Source organism: Leptodactylus fuscus, chromosome 2 (genome assembly GCF_031893055.1).
Source record: "Leptodactylus fuscus isolate aLepFus1 chromosome 2, aLepFus1.hap2, whole genome shotgun sequence".
Taxonomy (NCBI): Eukaryota; Metazoa; Chordata; class Amphibia; order Anura; family Leptodactylidae; genus Leptodactylus; species Leptodactylus fuscus.
In genome coordinates, this window is record NC_134266.1 from 115,667,343 (window position 1) to 115,693,337 (window position 25,995).

Here is a 25,995-nt window from a genome sequence, read left to right on the forward strand (position 1 = left end):
CCCCCTGTCCAGGTCGGGTCAGTGTCCTCATCATCCACCACTTCCTCTTCCAACTCCTGTCTCATCTCCTCCTCCCGCACAATGCGCCGGTCAACTGGATGCCCTGACGGCAACTGCGTCACATCATCGTCGATGAGGGTGGGTTGCTGGTCATCCACCACCAAATCGAACGGAGATGGAGGAGACTCTAGTGTTTGAGCATCTGGACACAGATGCTCCTCTGTTAGGTTCGTGGAATCGTGACGTGGAGAGGCAGGTTGAGGGACAATGAAAGGAGCGGAGAACAGCTCTGGGGAGCAGGGACAGTTTGGGTTATTGTTCTGTAAAGCTTCGGAATTTTGGGAGGAAGGAAGACAAGACTGTTGGGTAATAGGAGGAGAGGAGGCAGAGTCTGACTGGCTGCTGGACAATGTGCTGTAAGCGTTCTCTGACAGCCATTGCAAGACCTGTTCCTGGTTCTCGGGCCTACTAAGGTTTGTACCCTGCAGTTTAGTTAATGTGGCAAGCAACCCTGGCACTGTGGAGTGGCGCAATGCTTGCTGCCCCACAGGAGTAGGCATGGGACGCCCTGTGGCTTCACTGCTACCTTGCTCCCCAGAACCATTCCCCCGACCTCGCCCACGGCCTCGTCCACGTCCCTTTCCGGGAGCCTTGCGCATTTTGAATTCCTAGTTAGAAATTGGCACTGTATACCAGTAGTAAAAATTGTGGGTGCACGTAACCCCAATATATTCTTTGAATTCCCAGTCAGACACTGGCACTATATGGCAGTAGCAAGAAATGAGGGTATTTGTATTCCCAATATATTCTTTGAATTCCCAGTCAGACAATGGCACTGTATACCAGTAGTAAAAATTGTGGGTGCACGTAACCCCAATATATTCTTTGAATTCCCAGTCAGACACTGGCACTATATGGCAGTAGCAAGAAATGAGGGTATTTGTATTCCCAATATATTCTTTGAATTCCCAGTCAGACAATGGCACTGTATACCAGTAGTAAAAATTGTGGGTGCACGTAACCCCAATATATTCTTTGAATTACCAGTCAGAAACTGGCACTATATGGCAGTAGCAAGAAATGAGGGTATTTGTATTCCCAATATATTCTTTGAATTCCCAGTCAGACAATGGCACTGTATACCAGTAGTAAAAATTGTGGGTGCACGTAACCCCAATATATTCTTTGAATTCCCAGTCAGACACTGGCACTATATGGCAGTAGCAAGAAATGAGGGTATTTGTATTCCCAATATATTCTTTGAATTCCCAGTCAGACAATGGCACTGTATACCAGTAGTAAAAATTGTGGGTGCACGTAACCCCAATATATTCTTTGAATTACCAGTCAGAAACTGGCACTATATGGCAGTAGCAAGAAATGAGGGTATTTATAACCCCAATATATTCTTTGAATTCCCAGTCAGACAATGGCACTGTATACCAGTAGTAAAAATTGTGGGTGTATATAGCCCCAATTCTATTGCTAGGGGACTTGCAGGGTATTTCTGGGGTGAAGGTGGGGGGGCACACCGTTGGAACGGGTATCGGGGTATATATCGGGTATACGGGAATACACTGACAGTGTATTCCATTCAGGATCCTGGGAAAGCTGGGTTGCGACGATTAAGCCCGTCAGTGCCACGTTACACTGACAAGCTTCTCCCTGGAATTTAGCTCTTATAAGAGCTGTTGGTTGTCTTCTCCTTCCTATCCTAGCCTGTCCCTGCCTACCCAGAATCTAAGCCCTAGCTAGCTGGACGGAAACCTCCGTCCTCGGTGAATTGCAAGCTCAGAATGACGCGAACCTGGGCGGCGCTGTTCTTTTAAATTAGAGGTCACATGTTTTCGGCAGCCAATGGGTTTTGCCTACTTTTCTCAACGTCACCGGTGTCGTAGTTCCTGTCCCACCTACCCTGCGCTGTTATTGGAGCAAAAAAGGCGCCAGGGAAGGTGGGAGGGGAATCGAGTAATGGCGCACTTTACCACGCGGTGTTCGATTCGATTCGAACATGCCGAACAGCCTAATATCCGATCGAACATGAGTTCGATAGAACACTGTTCGCTCATCTCTAGTTACTTTATTTATTTTTGTTAAGGTGTCACTGTGCAGGTTGTTTTGGATGCAAGGATACCGATTATGTGCTGGCTTGTTTATTATTTTATTTTTAACATAATAAAGTTTTTTTGAGGGGAAATTATGATATTACTTGTGGGCTTTCTTTCTTTTTAAAAATATTTTAGAACATTTTATTAAACTTTTAAAAAAAAATTTATCTGACAAGAAATAACACACACCACAAATTGTTTTGTTAGACGGGGTTGGACGCTTTTACTCATTAGGAACTTTAGCATCTCATAGAATGTTATCACAGGAGCTAAAGCAATATGTCAGCCACTAGACTCCCAGTGAGCCCTAGTTCACATCCACTAGTTCATCTCCACAATAACCATCAACCACCAGCTGTGACTTGTCATAACGAAGCACTATGAAAAACAAAGAATAATAAGAGAAAATAATATACAACTCTGAGAAATAAACAATTCTCAATAGGGCCAAAGAGTGGGAAGTTCCAAAAAAGGCAGCCGGAAAGAAGCCAAATAAAAGCACCTAGGGATTTATACACACTATGGGGAATACCATTGTAAGCCAGTGACACCTTTCCTGGATGGTTTGGTCTTATTCAAACGTTTCACTTTTTTTTGCTATTGAATAGGGAGGGGTTTGCCGAATATTTTTGCAATATTGTAACATCTTTGCCCGTCCGGGCTTTGGCGTCATCATCCGGCCGCATGCTGCGGCGCAGGAGATGTGTTTGGTTGTGATTTATTCCTTTGGGTTCTCCTTGCACTGTCTGAACACTGCCCTATTCTTTCACCTTGGTAATTGATTTTCCACCACACCCATCTCCTTCACCTTCAGTTTTCTCTGCTCCTCTAATGGTTAATCTGGCCTTGCCCTGTGATTGACAGCCTGCCTTCCTGTCAACTCCATTCACACCAGCGCTTGCTATTGCCGTGTGCATACTTGCTCTTTACTGTCCCTGTTTTGCTTACACTATTATCCTTGACCTTTGGCTTTCCTCACTGACTATTCTTTGGACTCCGATTTGGCACTGCATCACTCGACTGTTACTGACCCTTGGCTAGCTGACATCCCGTTGTTGTTCGTCTTGTCTACGTTTTGTGTCTCACGTATTCAGGGAGGGAACGTCTTCGTGGTTGCCGCCTATTACGTAGGATAGGGCCTGGCAATAGGAAGGGACAGTTGGGGGCGTCAGCCCTAAGCTCACAGTCTCTTGTGTCCCGTCCCAGGGGTCCCTAACACTGTCTAACAAATATACTTTATTAATCTATGATACTCTCTTTTAACAGAACAGGTTTTAGAGATCCATCCTTTATTTACCGGCTATTGTCAGTAAATACAGATATGGCAAATGTCAAAGTTGGATTGTCACTGCAAATAGCTGTATCTGTGGTTATACACTTCTTTTGGTGTTTGAAAACTCAGAGTTGAGTATTGCATTTATGTTGGTTACAAATAGAGATGGGCACGGCTCTGAATATTTGTTTAGTTTTGGGTTCAGGTGGTTCGGTCCAAAGCAGGGGTGTAGCTTTAGGGGTGGAGTGGTAGCAGCCGCTACTGGACCCTAGAGACTGAGGGGGCCCAAAGATTCATCTGCCACATTAAACATAGCACTATTTTAAATGACTCAAGGCCCAACTTCAACTTACTTCCCTGGTCCAGACTTGTTTCAGGTTCAAGGTAGAGTTTAAATTGGCTTAATCGCTTAATGACACAGTCAAAAAACACCTTAAAGACATGGCCCCATTTTTCAAAACTGATGTGTCACTTTAAGTGGCAATAATTTTGAGATGCTTAAACTTGATCTTAGGAATGTCTTTGTTGTGACACATCATACCTTATGTTACTAAAGTTGTTAGTTGTCAGTAAAATAAAATTCCCCAAGGAATGACCCCACTTGGTATACCCCATAAGGAATTTATCACATAGAATACCAATTTGTGTTGAGTGAATCAGCTCACAATGAGTCAGATTCGTCCCAAATATTCCAAATTTTTTTGATTTTTTATTGAAACCATACAAGTTGTGATTTGTCTTGAACAAAATAAAATAGCCTTTGTGATATGATTATTAAATCATAATAAATTATTATACTCTAGGGTCTCTTCAGACACAAGAAACTTATTTCTTTTTTCTGACACATCATGGCCATGGGATTTTTAGCCATAAGACCCCCTGCCTCTACTACCTCCATCACCAATAGTTATGTTTTTCTCTCTTAAAACAATGACTGTTCTCCAACTTGTTTAGAAGAGCATAACAACAGCATGATTGTTTCCTCCTTCTCCTTTACCTTGTCCCCTGCCATGTTTTTTTCCTACGCATTTTTTTTTTTTCAAATAAAATTATTTTAAGAAAATTAGGAAAGAATTGACGTTTAGCACTAAAAGGGTGACTTGGCCAGTGAAAGTTAGAATAGAATGTACTACATGATGAGATTCCTTGAAGTGACAATGGTAGTTTTTATGAGGGTACTATCTGTAAGAGTTACAATCTATGAGGTAAAAGGAGTGACACGAAGTATAATAGTAGTTTTTCTGCATCTTTTTAAGAAAAAAAATCCTACCGCAAATGGTACATAACAAGTATTAACAGAGCGACATGGATAGTAAATATTAGAGTAGAACACACTATGTCACTGTCAGATTGGATTTTTGGAGAGACAATGGCAGTTTTCTGTATTCAACAAAATGAGATTCTGCAGTCAAAGGGTGACTTGGCCAGTCAACATAATGCAATTCACTCTGTGGACATTGAGAGATTATAGTGCAACACTAATGGCAGATCTGTATTTTACAAAATAACTCTATAAACTCCAAAACATGATAGTTTTAAGTACAATGTTAAATGTTTGTGACCAATCTCGCATTTAGTTACAGTACATGGAGTTGTTTGTTATTCCAGTTGATAGATGAGAATATAGCATAAAAGGTCTGGATAACCTCTTATAATTTCAGACAGTGTTGGAGAAATGTCACAGCCGAGAGTAAGAGAAAAGTATATACCGGGGGGGGCGCAGAGGAACAGAGTGGCAGAACTGGCCGACTCCTGCCACTGCTGGCTTCCTGCAGTGGCAGGAGTGGGATGATGTGGGGGCCCTGGGATGCGAGGGCAGGGTGTCCCTGTGAAACTATCTTGGCAAAGTACAGTGGGTACACGCTGATTGCGGGCATTACTACCAGTAAGCCCCCTAAAGGTACTAATGCTGTCCCCTCCAAATTAAAAAATAAAAATTGTTATTATTATTATTAATAATAATAATAATAATAATGATCAAACCACCCCCTTTCTCTAGAACACTTGTAGAAGTACTTAAATACTGTGAAACACTTACATATTAGTTATCTCTGCGTCCAAGAACACCCGGTCTACAAATCTATAAAACTATTTTTCCCATATGGTAAACGTCATAGTGGTAAAAAAAAAACCACAAGTGCCAAACCGTCATTTTTTTTTGGTTACTGTTTTGCCGCTGATAAAAATTTGAATAAAAAGTGATCAAAGCAATCGCAATTCCCCAAAATGGTGTAAGTAAAAAGTACACCTGGCCCCACAAAAAAGAGGCCCTATGCATCTCCGTACACAGATGTATAAAAAAGTTATGTGTGTCAGATTAAGACATGTCATTTTGGCGGCACAGTGAACGCCGTAAAAACGAAGCCTGTAAGAAAGTCACATAAAAGCACTTTTTCTTCAAATCCACCCCATTCTGAATTTTTTTTCAGCTTCCCATTACATTGCACAGAATAATTAATGCTAACATCATGAAGAACAATTTGTCCCATAAACATTAAGACTTCATATGGCTCTGAGAGCGGAAAAATAAAAAAAGTTATGGGTTTGTAAGGGGGGGGGGGGGGGGAGTCGAAAATCAAAGAACAAAAGTTGAAATATTCCTCAGGAAGGGATTAAAAACTTATATTATGCCTAAAATTCTCCATACCATGAACATGGTTCTAATCCCTTTCCCAGTTGTTGCTTCTTTAAAGATATTCATACTCTTTTATGCCACTATGTCTGGAAATGTAAAAGGCACAGGCTTGCCCATTCCCTTTTGGTACAGGCAAGCGCATGGGCAGTATGGGACTCCCCGATATACATACATTCTATACAGACATTCAGCTAAGCGATTGCCTAGAACTAGTTACCATTTCCCAATTTGAGCAATGCTTTAATCCTTGATCCCAAACATGCTCCCTAACTCAGAGGCCGCCATGCAAGATCCATGGGCTAAGCCACGCTCCTAACGACTCACAGTTCAGAGACCTCACAGGCATACCCAGGTTAAATCTACTACACCTAAGACATTCTGCTTATTCGAACTCACTTTTTCACTCCAAACACCAGCTGAGACCTGAATCCACTGACTTTGAGAAATTGGTCTTAGCCCTTCTTCCAAAACTCAGAAAAGCATCTCACATCTATTACACCTATATTGTAAAGTGGGTTTCCTACAGTGTAGGGAAAAAGAACTGGGCATATCTCTAACAGATGAACAAGCTAACACTGTATTATCGACATCTCATGGTTTCTCCAGCTGTGTTAGGGTTAAAAAAAAAAAACTTTATAAACTACTAACTCAGTGGTACAAAACCCGGAGCTGTTACACACCCATCACCTATGCTGGCACTGCAATCAGTCTGTCGGCTCTCTCTTCCATCTTTGGTGGTCATGTCCAATTTTAGCGCCATACTGGTCATCAATTGAATTTACCGTCCAGACTCTTGTCCCCTCAAAACCTCAAATATCACTTTCAAAAATAGCACTGACATTACCCGACACTACTTTTCAGCAATCTATACATGACTTCTCCACACATTTAATCGCACCTGTGAAATTCCTGATTCCCCAAAAATATTTGCAGCCACTACTTTCACTCATGCAGAATGGGTAGCCAATAGAGATGAGCGAACACTAAAATGTTCGAGGTTCGAAATTCGATTCGAACAGCCGCTCAATGTTCGTGTGTTCGAACGGGTTTCGAACCCCATTATAGTCTATGGGGAACAGATACTCGTTAAGGGGGAAACCCAAATCCGTGTCTGGAGGGTCACCAAGTCCACTATGACACCCCAGGAAATGATGCCAACACCTCTGGAATGACACTGGGACAGCAGGGGAAGCATGTCTGGGGGCATCTAACACACCAAAGACCCTCTATTACCCCAACATCACAGCCTAACAACTACACACTTTACACACTCAATACCACCTCTCTGACAGTAGGAAAACACCTTGAAACATGTGTATTTGGCACTTGCAGTGAGGAGAGCTTGTCACCAGCAGTGAATTTGGCCCTTGTAGTAAGTTGAGGTTGGCACCAACATTTGTTTTGAAAATCAGGGTGGATTGAGCCTCTAACCAGCAGAGTTTGGGCAAATTCATGGTGGAGGGAGCCTCTAAAAACCCCAGTTTGGACCAATTCATGGTGGAGGGAGCCTCTAACCAGCCCAGTTTGGGCAAATTCATGGTGGAGGGAGCCTCTAAAAAACCCAGTTTGGACCAATTCATGGTGGAGGGAGCCTCTAACCAGCCCAGTTTGGGCAAATTCATGGTGGAGGGAGCCTCTAACCAGCCCAGTTTGGACCAATTAATGGTGGAGGGAGCCTCTAACCAGCCCAGTTTGGACCAATTAATGGTGGAGGGAGCCTCTAAAAAACCCAGTTTGGACCAATTCATGGTGGAGGGAGCCTCTAAACAGCCCAGTTTGGGCAAATTCATGGTGGAGGGAGCCTCTAAAAAACCCAGTTTGGACCAATTCATGGTGGAGGGAGCCTCTAACCAGCCCAGTTTGGACCAATTAATGGTGGAGGGAGCCTCTAAACAGCCAAGTTTGGACCAATTCATGGTGGAGGGAGCCTCTAAAAAACCCAGTTTGGACCAATTCATGGTGGAGGGAGCCTCTAAACAGCCCAGTTTGGGCAAATTCATGGTGGAGGGAGCCTCTAAAAAACCCAGTTTGGACCAATTCATGGTGGAGGGAGCCTCTAACCAGCCCAGTTTGGACCAATTAATGGTGGAGGGAGCCTCTAAACAGCCAAGTTTGGACCAATTCATGGTGGAGGGAGCCTCTAAAAACCCCAGTTTGGACCAATTCATGGTGGAGGGAGCCTCTAACCAGCCCAGTTTGGACCAATTAATGGTGGAGGGAGCCTCTAACCACCCCAGTTTGGACCAATTCATGGTGGAGGGAGCCTCTAACCAGCCCAGTTTGGGCAAATTCATGGTGGAGGGAGCCTCTAAACAGCCCAGTTTGGGCAAATTCATGGTGGAGGGAGCCTCTAACCAGCCCAGTTTGGACCAATTAATGGTGGAGGGAGCCTCTAACCAGCCCAGTTTGGACCAATTAATGGTGGAGGGAGCCTCTAACCACCCCAGTTTGGACCAATTCATGGTGGAGGGAGCCTCTAAACAGCCAAGTTTGGACCAATTCATGGTGGAGGGAGCCTCTAAAAACCCCAGTTTGGACCAATTCATGGTGGAGGGAGCCTCTAACCAGCCCAGTTTGGGCAAATTCATGGTGGAGGGAGCCTCTAAACAGCCCAGTTTGGGCAAATTCATGGTGGAGGGAGCCTCTAACCAGCCCAGTTTGGACCAATTAATGGTGGAGGGAGCCTCTAACCAGCCCAGTTTGGACCAATTAATGGTGGAGGGAGCCTCTAACCACCCCAGTTTGGACCAATTCATGGTGGAGGGAGCCTCTAAAAACCCCAGTTTGGACCAATTCATGGTGGAGGGAGCCTCTAACCAGCCCAGTTTGGGCAAATTCATGGTGGAGGGAGCCTCTAAACAGCCCAGTTTGGGCAAATTCATGGTGGAGGGAGCCTCTAACCAGCCCAGTTTGGACCAATTAATGGTGGAGGGAGCCTCTAACCAGCCCAGTTTGGACCAATTAATGGTGGAGGGAGCCTCTAACCACCCCAGTTTGGACCAATTCATGGTGGAGGGAGCCTCTAAACAAGCCAAGTTTGGACCAATTCATGGTGGAGGGAGCCTCTAAAAACCCCAGTTTGGACCAATTCATGGTGGAGGGAGCCTCTAACCAGCCCAGTTTGGGCAAATTCATGGTGGAGGGAGCCTCTAAACAGCCCAGTTTGGGCAAATTCATGGTGGAGGGAGCCTCTAACCAGCCCAGTTTGGACCAATTAATGGTGGAGGGAGCCTCTAACCAGCCCAGTTTGGACCAATTAATGGTGGAGGGAGCCTCTAACCACCCCAGTTTGGACCAATTCATGGTGGAGGGAGCCTCTAAAAACCCCAGTTTGGACCAATTCATGGTGGAGGGAGCCTCTAACCAGCCCAGTTTGGGCAAATTCATGGTGGAGGGAGCCTCTAAACAGCCCAGTTTGGGCAAATTCATGGTGGAGGGAGCCTCTAACCAGCCCAGTTTGGACCAATTAATGGTGGAGGGAGCCTCTAACCAGCCCAGTTTGGACCAATTAATGGTGGAGGGAGCCTCTAACCAGCCCAGTTTGGACCAATTCATGGTGGAGGGAGCCTCTAAACAGCCAAGTTTGGACCAATTCATGGTGGAGGGAGCCTCTAAAAACCCCAGTTTGGACCAATTCATGGTGGAGGGAGCCTCTAACCAGCCCAGTTTGGGCAAATTCATGGTGGAGGGAGCCTCTAAACAGCCCAGTTTGGGCAAATTCATGGTGGAGGGAGCCTCTAACCAGCCCAGTTTGGACCAATTAATGGTGGAGGGAGCCTCTAACCAGCCCAGTTTGGACCAATTAATGGTGGAGGGAGCCTCTAACCAGCCCAGTTTGGACCAATTAATGGTGGAGGGAGCCTCTAACCACCCCAGTTTGGACAAATTCATGGTGGAGGGAGCCTCTAAAAAACCCAGTTTGGACCAATTCATGGTGGAGGGAGCCTCTAAACAGCCCAGTTTGGGCAAATTCATGGTGGAGGGAGCCTCTAAACAGCCCAGTTTGGGCAAATTCATGGTGGAGGGAGCCTCTAACCAGCCCAGTTTGGACCAATTAATGGTGGAGGGAGCCTCTAACCAGCCCAGTTTGGACCAATTCATGGTGGAGGGAGCCTCTAAACAGCCCAGTTTGGGCAAATTCATGGTGGAAGGAGCCTCTAACCAGCAGAGTTGTGGGAAAGCAGGGTGGAGGGAGCCTCTAACCAGCAGAGTTGGTGGAAATCAGGGTGGAGGGAGCCTCTAACCAGCAGAGTTGGGGGAAATCATGTTGGAGGGAGCCTAGTATTAGCAGAATTGTGCAACGCTTATGGTGGATGAGTATGAGGATGCGGAGGAATTGGAGAGGTTGAGTACAGACATGGAGTTTCATGTTGGGGTGCTTTACACAGGTGGGCACAAAAATGAAGGCTCTATCCAGTGGTGGTTCATTTTTATCAAAGTGAGCCGGTCGGCACTCTCAGCTGACAGACGGGTGCGCTTGTCAGTGATGATGCCACCGGCTGCACTGAACACCCTCTCAGATAGGACGCTGGCGGCAGGACAGGACAGCACCTCCAAGGCATATAGGGCAAGTTCAAGCCACAGGTCCAACTTCGACACCCAATATGTGTAGGGCGCAGAGGGGTCGGAGAGGACAGGGCTGTGGTCGGAAAGGTATTCCCGCAACATGCGCCTATACTTCTCACGCCTGGTGACACTAGGACCCTCCGTGGCGGCACTTTGGCGAGGGGGTGCCATCAAGGTGTCCCAGACCTTAGACAGTGTGCCCCTCGTTTGTGTGGACCGGTGAGAACTTGGTTGCCTACTGGAGGAACTGCCCTCCCTGCCGCCACTGTCACATGCTGGAAACATCTCCATCATATTCTGCACCAATTGCCTGTGGCAAGCATTGATGCGATTGGCCCTCCCCTCTACCGGAATAAAAGACGAGATGTTGTTTTTATACCGGGGGTCAAGGATAGCAAAGATCCAGTACTGGTTGTCCTCCATGATTTTGACAATACGCTTGTCGGTTGTAAAGCACCCCAACATGAACTCAGCCATGTCTGCCACAGTGTTAGTTGGCATGACTCCTCTGGCCCCACCGGAAAGTTCAATCTCCATTTCCTCCTCATCCTCCATGTCTACCCATCCGCGCTGCAACAATGGGACGATTCGAAGTTGCCCGGAAGCCTCCTGTATCACCATCACATCATCGGACAACTCTTCTTCCTCCTCCTCCTCCTCCTCCTCCATTAAACGCAGTGAAGCGGACAGATGTGTGGACCTACTCTCCAGCTGTGACGGATCGGATGCTATCCCTAACTCCTCTGTGTGATCTGAGTTATCCCTGATGTCAATCAGGGATTCTCTCAGAACACACAAGAGCGGGATTGTAAGGCTCACCATCGCATCCTCAGAGCTCACCCTCCTTGTGGACTCCTCAAAGACCCGTAGGATGTCACAAAGGTCTCTCATCCATGGCCACTCATGGATGTGAAACTGAGGCAGCTGACTTTGTGGCACCCTAGGGTTTTGTAGCTGGTATTCCATCAAAGGTCTCTGCTGCTCAACCACTCTATTCAACATCTGAAACGTTGAGTTCCAGCGTGTGGGGACGTCGCACAAAAGCCGGTGTTGTGGCACATGCAGGCGTTGCTGGAGAGATTTTAAGCTAGCAGCGGCTACTGTCGACTTGCGAAAGTGGGCGCACATGCGCCGCACTTTCACCAGTAGCTCTGGAACATTGGGGTAGCTCTTTAGGAAACGTTGCACCACTAGGTTGAAGACGTGGGCCAGGCATGGAACATGTTGGAGTCCGGCAAGCTCCAGAGCTGCTACCAGGTTCCGGCCGTTATCACAAACGACCATGCCTGGGCCCAGGTGCAGCGGCTCAAACCATATTGCCGTCTCATCGAGGAGGGCATCCCTCACCTCGGAGGCAGTGTGCTGTCTGTCCCCCAAGCTGATCAGCTTCAGCACAGCCTGCTGACGTCTACCAACGCCAGTGCTGCAACGTTTCCAACTCGTAGCTGGGGTCAATCTAACAGCGGAGGAGGAGGCGGTGGCGGAGGAGGAGGCGGTGGCGGAGGAGGAGGCGGTAGAGGAGGAGGAGGAGGGGGGTGTTCTTCTCGTGTCCCTGCCAGGAATGTTAGGCGGGGAGACGAGGTACACTGGGCCAGTTTGGGAAGCAGTCCCAGCCTCAACTACATTCCCCCAGTGTGCCGTCAGTGAAATGTAGCGTCCCTGTCCGCATGCACTTGTCCACGCGTCGGTGGTCAAGTGGACCTTTGTGCAAAGCGCGGAACTAAGGGCCCGCCTGATGTTGAGTGACACGTGCTGGTGCAAGGCGGGGACGGCACACCGGGAGAAGTAGTGACGGCTAGGGACGGCATAGCGAGGTGCCGCAGTTGCCATCAGGTCCAGGAAGGCGGGAGTTTCAACAAGCCGGAACGCCAACATCTCCTGGGCCAGCAGTTTAGCGATGTTGGCGTTCAAGGCTTGCGCGTGTGGGTGGTTAGCAGTGTATTTCTGCCGCCGCTCCAATGTCTGAGAGATGGTGGGTTGTTGTAAAGAAACGCCTGATGGTGCCTTTGATGGTGCAGGAGAAGGAGATAAGACAGGACCAGGGGAGGATGAGGTAGAAGTCAACAAAGTGGCGGAGGCAGATGAAGTGGTGTCCTGGCTCGTCCTCTGGAGTGCATCGCCAGCACAGTCAGCAGTGGCAGTGGCAGAGGCAGAGGCAGTGGCAGTGGCGTGAACGGCAGGCGGCCTTTGTCCTGCCGTTGCTGCCTGCCACTGATTCCAGTGCTTGGATTCCAAATGACGGCGCATTGAAGTGGTGGACAGGTTGCTCTTCTCAGAGCCCCTAATCAATTTCGAGAGGCAAATTGTGCAGACAACACTATATCTGTCCTCGGCGCATTCCTTGAAAAAACTCCACACCTTCGAGAAACGTGCCCTCGAGGTGGGAGTTTTTCGGGGCTGGGTACGAACTGGAACATCTTGGGAGATTCCGGGTGTGGCCTGGCTTCGCCTAAGCTGCTGACCTCTGCCTCTGCCTCTAGCTACCCTTTTTGGTGCTGCACCTGCCTCAACATCCACACTACTTTCCCCGCTTGACATCCCCCCTGTCCAGGTCGGGTCAGTGTCCTCATCATCCACCACTTCCTCTTCCAACTCCTGTCTCATCTCCTCCTCCCGCACAATGCGCCAGTCAACTGGATGCCCTGACGGCAACTGCGTCACATCATCGTCGATGAGGGTGGGTTGCTGGTCATCCACCACCAAATCGAACGGAGATGGAGGAGACTCTAGTGTTTGAGCATCTGGACACAGATGCTCCTCTGTTAGGTTCGTGGAATCGTGACGTGGAGAGGCAGGTTGAGGGACAATGAAAGGAGCGGAGAACAGCTCTGGGGAGCAGGGACAGTTTGGGTTATTGTTCTGTAAAGCTTCGGAATTTTGGGAGGAAGGAAGACAAGACTGTTGGGTAATAGGAGGAGAGGAGGCAGAGTCTGACTGGCTGCTGGACAATGTGCTGTAAGCGTTCTCTGACAGCCATTGCAAGACCTGTTCCTGGTTCTCGGGCCTACTAAGGTTTGTACCCTGCAGTTTAGTTAATGTGGCAAGCAACCCTGGCACTGTGGAGTGGCGCAATGCTTGCTGCCCCACAGGAGTAGGCACGGGACGCCCTGTGGCTTCACTGCTACCTTGCTCCCCAGAACCATTCCCCCGACCTCGCCCACGGCCTCGTCCACGTCCCTTTCCGGGAGCCTTGCGCATTTTGAATTCCTAGTTAGAAATTGGCACTGTATACCAGTAGTAAAAATTGTGGGTGCACGTAACCCCAATATATTCTTTGAATTCCCAGTCAGACACTGGCACTATATGGCAGTAGCAAGAAATGAGGGTATTTGTATTCCCAATATACTCTTTGAATTCCCAGTCAGACAATGGCACTGTATACCAGTAGTAAAAATTGTGGGTGCACGTAACCCCAATATATTCTTTGAATTACCAGTCAGAAACTGGCACTATATGGCAGTAGCAAGAAATGAGGGTATTTGTATTCCCAATATATTCTTTAAATTCCCAGTCAGACAATGGCACTGTATACCAGTAGTAAAAATTGAGGGTGCACGTAACCCCAATATATTCTTTGAATTACCAGTCAGAAACTGGCACTATATGGCAGTAGCAAGAAATGAGGGTATTTATAACCCCAATATATTCTTTGAATTCCCAGTCAGACAATGGCACTGTATACCAGTAGTAAAAATTGTGGGTGCACGTAACCCCAATATATTCTTTGAATTCCCAGTCAGACACTGGCACTATATGGCAGTAGCAAGAAATGAGGGTATTTGTATTCCCAATATACTCTTTGAATTCCCAGTCAGACAATGGCACTGTATACCAGTAGTAAAAATTGTGGGTGCACGTAACCCCAATATATTCTTTGAATTACCAGTCAGAAACTGGCACTATATGGCAGTAGCAAGAAATGAGGGTATTTATAACCCCAATATATTCTTTGAATTCCCAGTCAGACAATGGCACTGTATACCAGTAGTAAAAATTGTGGGTGCACGTAACCCCAATATATTCTTTGAATTACCAGTCAGAAACTGGCACTATATGGCAGTAGCAAGAAATGAGGGTATTTGTATTCCCAATATACTCTTTGAATTCCCAGTCAGACAATGGCACTGTATACCAGTAGTAAAAATTGTGGGTGCACGTAACCCCAATATATTCTTTGAATTCCCAGTCAGAAACTGGCACTATATGGCAGTAGCAAGAAATGAGGGTATTTGTATTCCCAATATATTCTTTGAATTCCCAGTCAGACAATGGCACTGTATACCAGTAGTAAAAATTGTGGGTGCACGTAACCCCAATATATTCTTTGAATTCCCAGTCAGAAACTGGCACTATATGGCAGTAGCAAGAAATGAGGGTATTTGTATTCCCAATATATTCTTTGAATTCCCAGTCAGACAATGGCACTGTATACCAGTAGTAAAAATTGTGGGTGCACGTAACCCCAATATATTCTTTGAATTACCAGTCAGAAACTGGCACTATATGGCAGTAGCAAGAAATGAGGGTATTTATAACCCCAATATATTCTTTGAATTCCCAGTCAGACAATGGCACTGTATACCAGTAGTAAAAATTGTGGGTGCACGTAACCCCAATATATTCTTTGAATTACCAGTCAGAAACTGGCACTATATGGCAGTAGCAAGAAATGAGGGTATTTATAACCCCAATATATTCTTTGAATTCCCAGTCAGACAATGGCACTGTATACCAGTAGTAAAAATTGTGGGTGCACGTAACCCCAATATATTCTTTGAATTACCAGTCAGAAACTGGCACTATATGGCAGTAGCAAGAAATGAGGGTATTTGTATTCCCAATATACTCTTTGAATTCCCAGTCAGACAATGGCACTGTATACCAGTAGTAAAAATTGTGGGTGCACGTAACCCCAATATATTCTTTGAATTCCCAGTCAGAAACTGGCACTATATGGCAGTAGCAAGAAATGAGGGTATTTGTATTCCCAATATATTCTTTGAATTCCCAGTCAGACAATGGCACTGTATACCAGTAGTAAAAATTGTGGGTGCACGTAACCCCAATATATTCTTTGAATTACCAGTCAGAAACTGGCACTATATGGCAGTAGCAAGAAATGAGGGTATTTATAACCCCAATATATTCTTTGAATTCCCAGTCAGACAATGGCACTGTATACCAGTAGTAAAAATTGTGGGTGCACGTAACCCCAATATATTCTTTGAATTCCCAGTCAGAAACTGGCACTATATGGCAGTAGCAAGAAATGAGGGTATTTGTATTCCCAATATATTCTTTGAATTCCCAGTCAGACAATGGCACTGTATACCAGTAGTAAAAATTGTGGGTGCACGTAACCCCAATATATTCTTTGAATTACCAGTCAGAAACTGGCACTATATGGCAGTAGCAAGAAATGAGGGTATTTATAACCCCAATATATTCTTTGAATTCCCAGTCAGACAATGGCACTGTATACCAGTAGTAAAAATTGTGGGTGCACGTAACCCCAATATATTCTTTGAATTACCAGTCAGAAACTGGCACTATATGGCAGTAGCAAGAAATGAGGGTATTTGTATTCCCAATATACTCTTTGAATTCCCAGTCAGACAATGGCACTGTATACCAGTAGTAAAAATTGTGGGTGCACGTAACCCCAATATATTCTTTGAATTCCCAGTCAGAAACTGGCACTATATGGCAGTAGCAAGAAATGAGGGTATTTGTATTCCCAATATATTCTTTGAATTCCCAGTCAGACAATGGCACTGTATACCAGTAGTAAAAATTGTGGGTGCACGTAACCCCAATATATTCTTTGAATTACCAGTCAGAAACTGGCACTATATGGCAGTAGCAAGAAATGAGGGTATTTATAACCCCAATATATTCTTTGAATTCCCAGTCAGACAATGGCACTGTATACCAGTAGTAAAAATTGTGGGTGCACGTAACCCCAATATATTCTTTGAATTCCCAGTCAGAAACTGGCACTATATGGCAGTAGCAAGAAATGAGGGTATTTGTATTCCCAATATATTCTTTGAATTCCCAGTCAGACAATGGCACTGTATACCAGTAGTAAAAATTGTGGGTGCACGTAACCCCAATATATTCTTTGAATTACCAGTCAGAAACTGGCACTATATGGCAGTAGCAAGAAATGAGGGTATTTGTATTCCCAATATACTCTTTGAATTCCCAGTCAGACAATGGCACTGTATACCAGTAGTAAAAATTGTGGGTGCACGTAACCCCAATATATTCTTTGAATTCCAAGTCAGAAACTGGCACTATATGGCAGTAGCAAGAAATGAGGGTATTTGTATTCCCAATATATTCTTTGAATTCCCAGTCAGACAATGGCACTGTATACCAGTAGTAAAAATTGTGGGTGCACGTAACCCCAATATATTCTTTGAATTACCAGTCAGACACTGGCACTATATGGCAGTAGCAAGAAATGAGGGTATTTGTATTCCCAATATATTCTTTGAATTCCCAGTCAGACAATGGCACTGTATACCAGTAGTAAAAATTGTGGGTGCACGTAACCCCAATATATTCTTTGAATTACCAGTCAGAAACTGGCACTATATGGCAGTAGCAAGAAATGAGGGTATTTGTATTCCCAATATATTCTTTGAATTCCCAGTCAGACAATGGCACTGTATACCAGTAGTAAAAATTGTGGGTGTATATAGCCCCAATTCTATTGCTAGGGGACTTGCAGGGTATTTCTGGGGTGAAGGTGGGGGGGGCACACCGTTGGAACGGGTATCGGGGTATATATCGGGTATACGGGAATACACTGACAGTGTATTCCATTCAGGATCCTGGGAAAGCTGGGTTGCGGCGATTGAGCCCGTCAGTGCCACGTTACACTGACAAGCTTCTCCCTGGAATTTAGCTCTTACAAGAGCTGTTGGTTGTCTTCTCCTTCCTATCCTAGCCTGTCCCTGCCTACCCAGAATCTAAGCCCTAGCTAGCTGGACGGAAACCTCCGTCCTCGGTGAATTGCAAGCTCAGAATGACGCGAAGCTGGGCTTCGCTGTTCTTTTAAATTAGAGGTCACATGTTTTCGGCAGCCAATGGGTTTTGCCTACTTTTTTCAACGTCACCGGTGTCGTAGTTCCTGTCCCACCTACCCTGCGCTGTTATTGGAGCAAAAAAGGCGCCAGGGAAGGTGGGAGGGGAATCGAGTAATGGCGCACTTTACCACGCGGTGTTCGATTCGATTCGAACATGCCGAACAGCCTAATATCCGATCGAACATGAGTTCGATAGAACACTGTTCGCTCATCTCTAGTAGCCAAAACTAAGCAGAGCTGTAGGTTCAAAGAATTTATCTAGTTGGGTTGCTGCAGCCATGAGAAATTTCCCGGTTTTAGTCCCCTTGGTCACGATTTGCTGGCATATTATGACTCCTCCCTCCATTGCTCCCACAGAAACCCCCTTGTGATCTCTTATTGATTTATCTGTATCTTTCCAATACTGATACTGTAATGTGTATGGTTGACCTCTCATGTCATCTCTATTGTATAATAACCTTGATGCTGCTAAGCCATACATTAGTATTGTCTTTTTTTCTATTAGCATTACCCTCCCCAACCAAAGGTTACCCTCCCATTCCCACCTTTTTTTTTTATCCCTTAATCCCACCCCCTCTATCCCTCCCCACAATCACCATCCACTCCCCCTCTTCTTTCCCACCCTCCACAGATAATAATGTTAAATGTATGTATTGCTTATTTCTGATCAACCGGCAGACTATGTGACAACAACTTATTGTAACTTTTGATTCTAGCTTGTTACTATACATGCACCATGTTCTTAAATAAAGAATTGAAAAAAAAAAACAACAACCATGATTTCCTAATTGTGGCCAGATGTATATGTAAGAAGAACTTCAGCTCCTAACCTCATAACCTTTATCACAAAAATTGCTGGACCACTGTAAGCAATGCTATCTCCGATGCCGCCCCTGCTACCTCTTGTGTCACCTCTTCTACCTCATAGATTGTAAGCTCTTGTGAGCAGGGTCCTCAGCCCCATTGTGTGAAGTGACTCTTTCTCTGTAATATCTTTTGTCTGTACTTGAACCCTGCATTTTGTAAAGTGCTGCGGAATATGTTGGTGCTATATAAATAAAATGTAATATTATTATTAGTAGTACAGGAGTGACATTTTGACCCTCTGGGCTTTCAGCAGATTCTGCTAAGGTACTAATGCAGGGGTGCTTTTGTGCTATATCTTGCAGATCGACTGCTTATTTCTTATATATACAAATGGATTTGGACCCTACTTCAGCACAAAAGCTTTAATAACTTCAATAAGGAAATCATGGCTTGGTTTCTGACAAGATCCAGCATTCTTGGTCGGATTCACTGGTAACTGATGAAATGAAGACAAAAAACTTTCACCCCAAAATGGTTACAGAAAATCTTTGAAGCGCCACAAAAAATGTTTAACTTGTAATTGCCTAAAATAGTTAATAATGGCCATATTCTTACAAGAATTCCTTTAATAGGTGAGAAGAGAAATGGTTATCTTAAAGGGGCTCTATCATTGGGAAACTCATTTTTATCTAAGCATATATTTGCATAGCCTTTAGAAAGGTTATTCCACACATACCTTTTGTATGTTTATCCCCTCAGTCATTTTTGAATTTGTCCGCTTTTATTTATGAGCTAATTAGCAAGCAACGAGGACTGGAAGTCTCAGTGAGCACTGTCTGCTGTATGTGCACAGGCTGCTGATTCTGATGACTCATCTCCCTGCTCTCACACACAGCAGACAGTGCTCACTGAGACTTCTGATGCTCGTTGCTGGCTACTTAGCTTATGAATAAAAGTTGAAAATCACCTGAGGGAATTAACATTCAAAAGGTAAGTGTGGAATAGCCTTTCTAAAGGCTATGCAAATATGTGCTTAGTTAAAAATTAGTTTTCCCAATGATAGAGCCCCTTTAAGAATAATGACACATATACTGCAGGGCCATGGATGCAAGGGAGCCATCTACCAAGTTGCCATGCCTGTAGCTGCTGATTTATTACATTGCCCATGCCGTATGTGGCTACAACTCGGCCTCCATGTTTTCTTACTCTAAATAATGTAAGTACTATTAAAAGTTACAAGATGTCCCTTCTTCCAGGAAATATTAACTTTTAGGAGCCCTAAAGCTGTTCATTTCTGGTATTTTTTCCAGGCAAAATTAATATGCACTAGAGATGAGCGAGTAGTACTCGATCGAGTAGGTGTTCGATTGAATACTACAGTATTCGAAATACTCGTACTCAAGTACTACTAGCTGTTCGAAGTTAAGATTCCATGCAGAACCAGCGTTGATTGGCAGAATGCTATACATTGCCAATCAACGCTGGTTCTTCTCCTACCTTTAAAAGTCTTGTCCCTGCGCAGCGTCCCTGCGGCGTCTTCCCCGCGGCGTCTTCCGGCTCTGAATTCACTCTGCCAGGCATCGGGCCTGGGCAGAGCCGACTGCGCATGTCCGCTTGGAGTGTGGGCATGCGCAGGCCCGATGCCTAGCAGAGTGAATTCAAGGCCGGGAGAGGACGCGGGGACGTTGCGCAGGGAGAAGAATCCAGCCCAACCCTCACTCATGGACTTGGTATGTAGAATTTGATCGAATGTTGCCTACCCCTGAAACGAGCATTCCCCCCCATAGACTATAATGGGGTTCGAAACCCGTTCGAACAATCGAACAGTGTGCGGCTGTTCGAATCGGATTTCGAACCCCGAACATTTTAGTGTTCGCTCATCTCTAATATGCACATATTTATCTAGAAGGAATATTCTAGTCACTGTTTATAGTGCAGCTGATAGCAAACTAGAAAATGTGGTAACCCTGAACACATATATTTAACATTGCTGATTTTAATATTAGGGCTCTTTCATAGGAATCTAACCTCAGAACTTGGACGTCATTTATGGCAGCTGGCAGGTCATTAATATGTGGTTCATGTCAAGCTCTGAAATCTCTTAAAATACTGGAGTTTGGTCCACGACTTGTTCTAGAAAGGGTTACTCTTAAATGATAAGTCAAACTTCCACAAATGGTTATAAAGGGCTTCAAACTATAAGATCAACCAAACTGACATATGCAAAGCTAAGTCTACGGACTGTCACATTCCCATCACAGCCTCGGTCCTGGCTGCCACCATCTTGTCAATGGGCCTAGTTGTCATGACAACACAACACCGCCAGTTAACAGCCTTCACTGCGTGGACAGCTTAAAGAGATAAGGTTCAGCTAAAGGCTGAGACCCAAGACCCAGCAGACGGGCTAAGACTATTAACTCTTACTTAGACAGAGTACAGATGAAAGGAAATATTTCTAGAAATTAAACTAGACAATAAATTGCATCTCATAGTCTATTAATATCTGTTCATTTATACAATCCTATACCTTTTCTAATGTGTCCATAGATTGGTTTTATTCGGCTACTCCTTATAGTTGGATTATAGACGCTCCCTTATCTTTTTTTCATATATTACCGAACTGTATAACAACCCTAAGGTTTACGTAACTTTCATAGTATTTCTCCCTATACATTTTGTCCAGTGATTGCTCCATATTGCTCCTATTTCTTTCTACATGTGGTACCTCCAGCACAAACTCCTTTTACACCTCTAGACTTCTATCCGTGTTCTGTATGGCTATCGTCTAATTAATATAAACAGACAACATATGTCTCCTAGTTTCTGATGCAATCTCTGCTCCTGCAGGGTGTTCCTATAAGATCTTTCTTACAACACCTTCCTTCTGCACCAGGGGAACTGAGCAATAAACATACGCCAGTCATCCCTAAAGGGAGATGTAGAATAGATAATTACAGCAAACGGGGAATCCCAAAACCCCACAGCCACGAGGCAGCTGTAGAAGTCCTACATGATACAGAAGTACAAACAAGCCTCATAGTCTCAGTGACATCAGGTTGTGTGTGACAAAGAGTGGTTGGTGGGCTATGCATTATACTAACTTAATAGGAGTAAAAAGCAGCAATCCAGCAACTGCAAGCCAAGCGATATAATGACCTACTGATAACAGCGTAACATTAGTTAGAAATACATCCTTATTTTATTGCATTTACCGTATACATTCATGATAATGAATTTAAGAAATCCTTATAGAAGACTGGAGAGGAACACAGAGTGACAGTGTATGAAATCACAGGAGTTTTCACAAATATGTATCAGTAGTAAATCCTCCTATTTCCCCCAGTACTACACGGACACAGGTTTTACTCCCAGTTTGGTGGAGCCTTTGAAGGGCTCTATATCTGATGAACTGTGCAGGGGAACTTTAATGACAAAGTAGCTTAGATCTGGCTCGGAGTGACCAACTAATGCTTCGCTATTCCATCCATTGTGTTTCTGGTCCATATAATTCAATGAGAAAATCAATGCACCAATTTTTTAAAATCAATTTGCCAAAACCAAATAAATTCACCAATGCACAGCAAGTGGCATAGAATTAGCAATATGCAAAACATAATACAATAATGCATAATACAATCATTTGTCAGCCATGCAATAAGGTTTCCCTGTGTATTATGCAGCCCTGCTAAAGGGGAAGGCTGATTCTAAACAGTGAATCTGCTAGTATAGTATATAGCTTCTTGTAAAGGGTTAGGCTGAATTCACATGGAGTAAACTGGCGCGCAATCTGGCACATATAGGGGCGCAAAATTACGCGCCGTATACGATCGTAACCCCCATTGAAATCAATGGGATCTTTTTTGAGCACGCAAACTCTGACACGCGTATATGTGCCAGATTGCGCGCCAGTTTACTCCGTGTGAATTCAGACTAATTAGGGTGCATTCACAGGGAGTAACGTGCCGCGTGACCTGGCACGTATACGCTGTGTGAGATTTTGAGCGCCGTATATGCTCCCATTGATTTCAATGGGAGCCTGGATCGTATACGCCGCGTTATTTTGCGGCCGCAAAATCACGGCCGCAAAATAATGTGGCATATACGAGACTAACTCCCATTGAAATCAATGGGAGCGTATACGGCGCTCAAAATCTCACACGGCATATACGTGCCAGGTCACCCGGCACGTTACTCCATGTGAATGCACCAGTCTGCAAAAGCAGAAGCAGAATAGCTGCTTCTAAAGAGTTAATCTAAGTCTCAAACTACATACGCACAAATCCAGCAGCAGACAAGCTACACTAAGGAGAAAATTGTTAGAGGGTTTACCTCTTTACCTGCTGCTTCTAGCCTCATTGTAGTGCCCTATAATACACAGAAATCTATGTTACATTACTGCTAATATAAAAACATGTCTCTTTACAGTGGACTGTCTGAAAATTTCACAAAGCAGCCAAAATAGTAAGACTTCACTGCTGAAGTCGTCTCCCTATCTTCAAGGGCTTGATCTCATCCTACCAAATCAGAGAGGAAATTTTAAAGGGGTTGTCCAGGCAAAATGGACAACCCTTTTAACGTTTAAATCAGCTGGGTGCACTGAAAAAAAAAAAACAATATTCTCCAATTCCCGATGCTCCAGTGTCCTCCCTTGCACACCAGTTCTTCTACTTTGGCGACATCTCCCGGGTCTCTTCCAGAGTGTCGCTAAGGACTGGCTTCAGCGCAGCCCAGGAAGAAACCCAGGAGAAGCCACCGGAGCAGAAGAACCATGACTATGTATTGAAGGACATTGCACAGGAGATCTGCGATCCCAGTTTCAAGTCCCCTTGTAGGATAGGTAAAAAGTGAAAAAACTCAGAAACACACAGTAAAAATACACAAATATAAATAAACAAATAATAAAAAGTTAAAAACCCCACCTTTATATTATAAAATATAGCATGTAAACTAAAATAAATAAATATGTTAGGTATCCCCACATGTGTAGAAGTCCCCACTATCCAAAAATACTGTTATTTATCCCATATAGTGAATGCCGTAAACAAAAAATTATACAGCAATACACAAATTAACGTCTTTTGGTCACTTTGCTTCCCCAAAAAATAACAATAACATGTGATGAAAAAGTCATACATACCAAACATTGATACCAATAAAAAGCGCAACTTGTCCTGCAAATAAATCTCTCTGCCGGCAGTACAGTAAAACAGTTCTAGGCATCATAAGACGTTGACCACAGCAAAATCGTCCATTCAAACAGCTGAAACTGGGGTTCCCGGGTATTGGAACCCACTATTTTTTTTTTTTTACCTTTTAATTAGAAAACACCTGGGGCAATATTAATAAGGGGCACTATTTAAAGGGGGTACATAGGGAGGTTACTGTAGTAATTTAAAGATGCACTTGGGGTTTTATTTATTTGTTATGAGGGGTTAAATTATATCTCATATATATAAAAATGAGTTTGTCTGTCTCTCATTTATGCTTGACCAAGCAACTCGACCAATCTTCACTCAGTTGTCCAGGAAGGTTTTAGACCAGGACCCAACTCTCTCACATGTACCGTTCCTGAGACAGTATTCCCAAAACAATGACCAATATTAGTCAATACAAACATGCAAGTCTTTCACTCATATTCCAACTGTCATACACACGACCACTCCATATGCACACAGCATTACTCCAGGTGTATCCAACACTGATATCCAACTCTGATATCCAAACTGAGCATCAGAGCATTAGATACACAGCTGAGCACAGAGTCTCACACATCGGAGGATTAGATACACAGCTCAGCACACAGTATCACATGTTGGAGGATTAGATACACAGCTCAGCAGTGGTGTAACTAGGAACGACAGGGCCCCGTGGCGAACTGACATGGGCCCCCCCTCCAACCGACGCCCGCCGAAGAACACACACACATCAGAGGATCAGATACACAGCTCAGCACATAGTCTAACCTGACAGAGGATTAAATACAAAGCTTAGCGAGCAGTATCACGTCAGAGGATTAGATACACAGATCAGCACACAATCTTACACGTTGGAGAATTAAATACAGACCTGAGCATGCAAGCTCACATGTTGGAGGATTAGATACACAGCTCAGCATTCAATATCACATGTCGGAGGATTATATACACAGCTAAGCACACAGTATCACACGTTGGAGGAATAGACACAGATCAGCACACAGTATCACATGTCAGAGGATTAGATACATATCTCAGCACACAGTATCACACGTCAGAAGATTAGATGCACAGTTCAGCATACAGTATCACACATCAGAGGATTAGATGCACAGCTCAGCACACAGTCTCACATGTCGGAGGATTAGATACACAGCTTAGCACACAGTATCAAACATCAGAGGATTGCATACACAGCTCAGCACACAGTCTCACACATCGAATGATTAGATGCACAGCTCAGCACACAGTTCCACACATCAGGGGATTAGATGCACAGCTCAGCACACAGTATCACACAGTGGAGGATTAGATGCACAGCTCACCACACAGTCTCACATGTCAGAGGATTAGATGCACAGCTCAGCACACAGTATCACACGTTGGAGGATTAGATGCACAGCTCAGCACACAGTTCCACACATCAGGGGATTAGATGCACAGCTCAGCACACAGTATCACACAGTGGAGGATTAGATGCACAGCTCAGCACACAGTATCACACGTCAGAGGATTAGATGCACAGCTCAGCACACAGTATCACACGTTGGAGGATTAGATGCACAGCTCAGCACACAGTATCGCACATCAGAGGATTAGATGCATAGCTCAGCACACAGTATCACAAGTCGGAGGATTAGATACACAGCTCAGCACCTAGTATCATACATCAGAGCTTTACTCCAGGGGCAAGGTGCTGTGTATGACACTGTTACACAAGGTCACATTCACACAGATTTATTCCAGGATTCCATACCAAATAAGGTTGAAGGATATTCACTGATATCCAAACTGAGATACACGTGGGAGGCCGTATTCATGGCAGGACAATTGGGGGGGGGCGCAGGGCCACGCTCAAGGTGTGTCGTGCAGGGGGGAAAGGGAGCCGCGAGTCAGGAGACAAAAGATGTCTGTGCTGAAAACTTTACAGAGATTGAAAGAAGTGGTTATGGCAGTCCGGATGGAAGAGAAATGGAATGAAAATGTGAACAATTAGTCAGAGACGTCGTCTGTAAGTCACTAAATTTTACTGCACTGTATTCACCTAAATCGTCTGCAGAGCCCTGTGTAGAACTGTTATCTACCTCTATGTGATTACTGTATAATGTTAATATCGGTATATATAAGTTGGGGGCCCTCTTGTTCTCAAAACCTAGCTATAGGTATATAGGTATAGTTGACATGCTGCGATTTACAAAAACGTGACTGTTTTTGAAATTGCAGAATTTGTCCTGCGGATATTTTTTTCAATGTGGGGATGGGGTTAGCCAGAATCCCATCCACTTTGCAGGTCATGTTAATGCCGCAGAGTGTT